Source organism: Doryrhamphus excisus, chromosome 8 (genome assembly GCF_030265055.1).
Source record: "Doryrhamphus excisus isolate RoL2022-K1 chromosome 8, RoL_Dexc_1.0, whole genome shotgun sequence".
Taxonomy (NCBI): Eukaryota; Metazoa; Chordata; class Actinopteri; order Syngnathiformes; family Syngnathidae; genus Doryrhamphus; species Doryrhamphus excisus.
In genome coordinates, this window is record NC_080473.1 from 20,130,253 (window position 1) to 20,136,723 (window position 6,471).

At 41.4% G+C, this 6,471-nt stretch overlaps 1 long non-coding RNA gene across 7 annotated transcripts; it reads right to left on the reverse strand.

Annotated features, from left to right (window-relative positions):
• Positions 1-551: 551 nt before the first annotated feature.
• Positions 552-4,385, reverse strand: LOC131134660 (uncharacterized). Of its 7 annotated transcripts, none has more exons than XR_009131446.1 (3): positions 4,294-4,385; positions 1,016-1,178; positions 552-786 (listed from the first exon to the last, which is right to left on the reverse strand). It is a non-coding gene; the product is annotated as an uncharacterized LOC131134660 (long non-coding RNA). The 7 variants fall into 7 exon arrangements; XR_009131443.1 differs by lacking the exon at positions 4,294-4,385 and adding an exon at positions 4,053-4,139; XR_009131444.1 differs by lacking the exon at positions 4,294-4,385 and adding an exon at positions 4,005-4,075.
• Between the last annotated feature and the right edge of the window lie 2,086 nt (positions 4,386-6,471).

The following is a 6,471-nucleotide window of genomic DNA, read 5'->3' on the forward strand; positions in this document are numbered from 1 at the left end:
CATTTCTGGGTGTCCTCAGCAGATTGTTGATCCAAGAGACGTTGTGTGCGAGCCGCATTGTTCCTATAGCTGACTGGACGTGAGCTAATCATCATCAAATGACCTAGCCTGACCTTGGTCATTCAGATCCTCCATCAAATAATAAGACAATGAGGACGTGTACTCATGACGTTGAAATAACACAACAGTGGACGTCCATTAGCGTCACGCTAACAACAACAACAACATGTGCACACAATGCTGCTTTGTTTGTTCGCGCTGTGACCTTATGACCTTATGACTTCTCATTATGGTCCAAATTTGCATTGCTCAGGAGTGTTGAATCTGTTGTCAGTATCAACCACAACTGAACACTTTTTCTATGGAACGCTTGTATGGGATTGTGCAGGTGTACCTAATGTTACGGCCACCTCCAGCATCATGACTCAGCAGAGCTGCGCCGCCAACGCAGGCCACTCCACGCGCACAGTGACAGGTCGTAAATCAGGCCGCGCAAAAGAAAGCATTGATTTAAGGACGCAACATGCAAAGTCAGCAACTAATGAGCAATATTAGACTTTATTTAAATGTACTTAATGACCACATTAAGCGCGAAAAGGGTCGTCACACATCATCTTTTATTCTGGGTCATGACTCCAAAAGAAATAGTCGTGACTCATGGAGAAAATGCTTCGGTTGAGCAGTCGCCATGCTTTTGTTTCCTGTTGCTACGGCGACGCAATAACTGGCCACGATGACGTGCCTTCCATCCTGTCTGCGGTGAGGTTTCTCCACTGTTGGAGCCTCCTGAAACAGAACAAAACAAAAAAGTAAATAAATAAAATGCTTTTTGGCCAACGATAAGGAGAACTCCTCGTGGATGGCGTCCAAGTGCACGTCGCTGCTCCCATGAGGCTTTGCAGCAGGGTGCGCAAGTTTGGGAAAATATGAGTCAGAAAAGTGCTGCAGATGTGTGTGTGTGTGTGTGTGTGTGTGTAGGCTCTGGGAATGGATTGGACAATTAGCTACAGATTACCTTTGAGCCTGAGCTCAAGCATCTTGCACTTCTTGCTCCTGAAGGGGGGAAGATCAGCTGAAATTTCTGACTTGTTGGGATGCGGATTAGCCTTTGACGTCAGCTTCCTCTGCTGTCTTCTGACAGATATCCTCCAAAATCAACAGGTTTCTCGCTCCGACACCTAGCAATAGCAATACATGAACGTTAGATGGCGATCTGTTGAATATTGTGACCGATAAAACATCAAGGGCCTCGTTTAGGGCCTGCAAATGATGCAGTCGTGAGGTATAACGCACCAGGTCAGCGAGTAATTTGACACCAGCAGCTGATAATAAGATTAGAAGATAATAAGCAATAGCAGAAATTAGGGATGTCGGATATTGACGTTTTTGCAAAATTGTCCAACTCTCAATTTCCCAATATATGATATATATATATATCAATTTACCAATATATGTAAAATGACATATGGCATAGCCTGTGGTGGAATGAACACATATGGGTTGTATTCAGCATTTTTTTATATTGGTTTTCATGATCGGGAAAAAAAAAATCATATAATACCGATATCAGTACCGATAATTATCGGATATCTCTTTCAGAAATTACCTGCTCAATTGTTAGAACCTAGAGGTGTAATGCTACAGCTGCTACTTTTTAAGCGAGAGGGTGTGCATTTGATCCCAATCCCGGACACTTAAAGAAATTCATTCATTCATTTTCTACCGCTTTTCCAATATTTTTTTTAAAATTAAATTCAATAAAATTTATTTAATTAAAGAAACCACAATAGCTAGAGTAGAGAACATTATTGAAATCTTTGACCGCTAATTTCTCGAGTATGATATCTTTCAAAATCATACAGGCTGGAATTATGAAACTAAACCATAATAATTAAAAGTTAGAAGATGATCAGTTGAAATTTGTGACTTTCCTGAGGAGCAGAAACAAAGATGGCACATTCTTGACCGTCCTCAGCCCGCCTGGAGTTTGACACCCTTCAAAACCAAGAGGATTCTTGCTCAGACACACAAAAAAAAAAACCCCACTGCCAAAGAATGGTGTAAAACACCCAGGAACCATGCTTATAGACCTTTGAGCACAGCGTCTTTGGCCACTCAGTATCAGATTCCCCTTAGAACCACGACGATTCTTGCTCTGTGCTTCTGTAATCATTGCGAGATAACAATGGTCCCACCGTTAAAAGATGTCATCTTCTTAAATCAACACTTCATTAGCTGTCTTTAATCATTTGTCAGCTATTAGGAAGTGTCACTTCCTTCATCAGGAAGAGCTGTTGATGTGCTCCATAATGGACTGGGGTTCTAATGGTCCTGCCTGGGCTTGTGTGGGCCAGACGTCTGCTGTCAGCCTCAGCAGGGCCCCCAGCCAACAGATGGAACAGGTGATAAGCTCCAGAGTCCAAAACCCAAGCACAAGCCCATTAACAGCTGTGTTTTGCTAACATTTGCCTCGTTGTTCTGATCCAAAACAGGCCTGTGCTCTTCTTAATTTGCTGGAAAAGACATTAAGCCTTGAAAAATAATAATATTAAAAAAAAAACTATTAAAGGAGAGGATGTGTAGCGAGCAGGAACGAAGCACTGGGTGGTCTCTGGCGGTCTTGTTTGAGGGATGCAACGTTACCAGCCCAAACAAACACCTTCACCTTCATGGGGCCTTCCTTTATTGACTTTTCTAATGACGGCTCCTATTAAGTATATTTATGTTCCATCATTTTTATCATGATATATTCCTCTTGCCTTGAAACTACTGATGAATCATTACAGTTGCATCAGAAACAACAAACGGTAATCTATAGGAACCAAAATGGCATCCAAATGAAAGAACCAATCAGAATCTTTTGAGGAAAGGCAAAGGGGGTGTGGCTATGTTACTGTAACGGGGTACGTTACTGTAATAGACCTTTCCTGTAAGTCAAATTTAACATTTTGGTGCAAATGTGTAGCAGCTAACCAGGAAGTAGGAAGAGCAGCTAACCAGGAAGTTGGAGTAGCAGCTAACCAGGAAGTAGGATAGTAGCTAACCAGGAAGTAGGAGTAGCGGCTAATCAGGAAGTAGGAGTATCAGCTAACCAGGAAGTAGGAGTAGCAGCTAACCAGGGAGTAAGAGTAGCGGCTAACCAGGAAGTAGGAGTAGCGGCTAACCAAGTAGTAGGAGTAGCGGCTAACCAGGAAGTAGGAGTAGTAGCTAACCAAGAAGTAGGAGTAGCAGCTAACCAGGAAGTAGGAGTAGCAGCTAACCAAATAGTAGGTGTAGCAGCTAACCTGGAAGTAGGAGTAGCAGCTAACCTGGAAGTAGGAGTATCAGCTAACCAGGAAGTAGGAGTAGCAGCTAACCAGGAACTAGGAGTTGCTGCTAACCAGGGAGTAAGAGTAGCGGCTAACCAGGAAGTAGGAGTAGCGGCTAACCAAGTAGTAGGAGTAGCGGCTAACCAGGAAGTAGGAGTAGTAGCTAACCAAGAAGTAAGAGTAGCGGCTAACCAGGAAGTAAGAGTAGCGGCTAACCAGGAAGTAGGAGTAGCGGCTAACCAAGTAGTAGGAGTAGCGGCTAACCAGGAAGTAGAAGTAGTAGCTAACCAAGAAGTAGGAGTAGCAGCTAACCAGGAAGTAGGAGTAGCAGCTAACCAAATAGTAGGTGTAGTTGCTAAACAGGAAGTAGGAGTAGCAGCTAACCAGGAAGTAGGAGTAGCAGTTAACCAAGTAGAAGGAGTATCAGCTAACCAGGAAGTAGGAGTAGCAGCTAACCAGGAAATAGAAGTAGTAGCTAACCAGGAAGTAGGAGTAGCATCTAACCAAGTAGTAGGAATAGCAGCTAACCAAGAAGTAGGAGTAGTAGCTAACCAAGTTGTAGGAGTACTAGCTAACCAGGAAGTAGGAGTCGCAGCTAACCAAATAGTAGGTGTAGTTGCTAAACAGGAAGTAGGAGTAGCAGCTAACCAGGAAGTAGGAGTAGCAGTTAACCAAGTAGTAGGAGTATCAGCTAACCAGAAAGTAGGAGTAGCAGCCAACCAGGAAGTAGGAGTAGTAGCTAACCAGGAAGTAGGAGTAGTGGCTAGCCATGAAGTATGAGTAGGGGCTAACCAAGTAGTAGGAGTAGCAGCTAACCAGGAAGTAGGAGTAGCAGCTAACCAGGAAGTAGAAGTAGTTAGCTAACCAAGTAGCAGGAGTAGTAGCTAACCAGGAAGTAGGAGTATCAGCTAACCAGGAGGTAGGAGTAACAGCTAACCAGGAAGTATGAGTAACAGCTAACTAGGAAGTAGGAGTATCAGCTAACCAGGAAGTAGGAGTAGCAGGTAACCAGGAAGTAGGAGTAGCAGCTAACCAGGAGGTAGGAGTAACAGCTAACCAGGAAGTATGAGTAACAGCTAACTAGGAAGTAGGAGTATCAGCTAACCAGGAAGTAGGAGTAGCAGCTAACCAGGAAGTAGGTGTATCAGCTAACCAGGAAGTAGGAGTAGCAGCTTTATCATATTCATTTGTATATATAATACACATACAATTTTATTCTACTATTTGGTTCGTCTGTGGTGCAAACACGCCATCAACAACATGGTGACGCTCATTAATTGTTTGAACTTTTTGTGTCACAATGGAAGTATCCGGCCTGCCCCCAAATCCAAAAGTAGTACAGTCTTATCATTGCTGTAAACCAAGAAGTAGTCCAATAGCTACAAATGACCACTAGGGACAAAATCACACTGGCAATCCTTTCCTGTTCCTGTTTTTTTACTATTTAACACTATTTAAAATGAAATTGTTTAGTGTGTAGTCGTAGTGTGTAACTCTTGATTAAATCAACATGTGCAAGTATCAGTTTACAATCTGTGCCACGCAAAACGAGTCATCACACATAAGGTGACCAACAGGAAGTCAGTTACAAACAGGAAGGAGTGTGGCTAAAGCTCACACGTGTGTCACCACAGCAGTATTCCCCCCAAAACACGCGCCCCTGCTATCAGAGGGGTCATGTTGCAAAAAAAAAAAAAAAAACCCACTGGAAGCTACCCCTTGTGGTGAAATTCAAGCTGACATTGGACCACGACTATACAAAAAAGGCTCATAACTCTTATCTTTTGTTGAGTTTTGTGCTGGAAACACAACTGAGTGAGTCACACACGTCGGTTAGTACTGATGTGGGGTTTGTGCATGATGCTTTATGGGTTTTTTTCTCCATTGCAAGAACTTTCCATATGACATCTTTGCAGTGTTTATTTATTAGGAGTACATTCAGTGATGTTGCAACATGAATTCTGCCTAGCAACAAGCAACCTGGAGGAGGTATCTGAGCTTTTTATATTACATCACCATTGTTGTCATCTTTACTATTTATTGTATGTTTTAGATTGTAAAGTGTGGACCTTGCGTGCCGGGACTTATTTGGGAAAGTCAGTCTGAACAGGAAGAATGCTACATGACTCCCTTGAGGTCATTTCAGGTTATTTTGGGGACCCAACGTGAGCTGTGGGACAACAACAGGCCATTATGATGTCAGAAGGTCATTTAGGTTATCCTAAATGACTTTATGTCGCCATCTAGTGTCCGGATTTGTCATTGCCATCATATGTATCGAAAGTTGCCTTTATGAAGATAATTATGTGTTTAATTTGTGGTGTTTGTGTTTGTATTTGATGTTGTGTAGTACATCTCAGCTACCTTTTCATATCACGATCCATTTAAATCATTTAACTAACTTAAATCAGCGTCTATGTGGCCCTTGCGAGGATGCAGCGGTGTTACTACGCCCCCTTGTGGTAAAGCATGAGGACTGCTGACTGCATAGTAACAGTGAAAAGCATTCTATTCTGTCTATTCAAAGTGTACATATTCTTCTCATAAATTAAGCATTCAAGAATAAAAATGGCTAAATAATGCATATGTAGTATTCTACATTGGTCACTAGGTGTCAGTAATTGATAACCAGCACTGTCCAAAAAAACAGAGGGCAACGCCAATGTTAATGTCTGAGTCTGCGTTATATCTATGTCTATTGTAGTTTTTCTTCTTATGTTTACTGTATTGGGTAATACAAGTATAAGGGTGACTATATGGGGTGCTATCTCATATCAAGAGGGCTCTAATAATGTTAAAAACAGCCACCACCAGATTGTAAACCGTTTTTCTTTGTTGTAACTAGGAAAATATTACTAGAAACTAGTTGTAACTAGAAAAAACTGTGTAAAAAACTTGTAAAAAAAATCACTTAATACGGTCGGGTGTGGAACCAACATCCCGCTACAAACAAGGAATTACTGTACAGTGCATTGAAAATGTTTTTTTTTTTTTTATATATCAGCAACACACGCAGCTAATCAGAAGACACAAAACATGAGACAAATTATGACAAATTATTCATTTTACTATAGTTTAATCTATTTTATAATTATAATTTATATTTTTTATAATATTATTAGAATAAGAAGAAATACAGTAACAGGAATTACAAATAATTTTT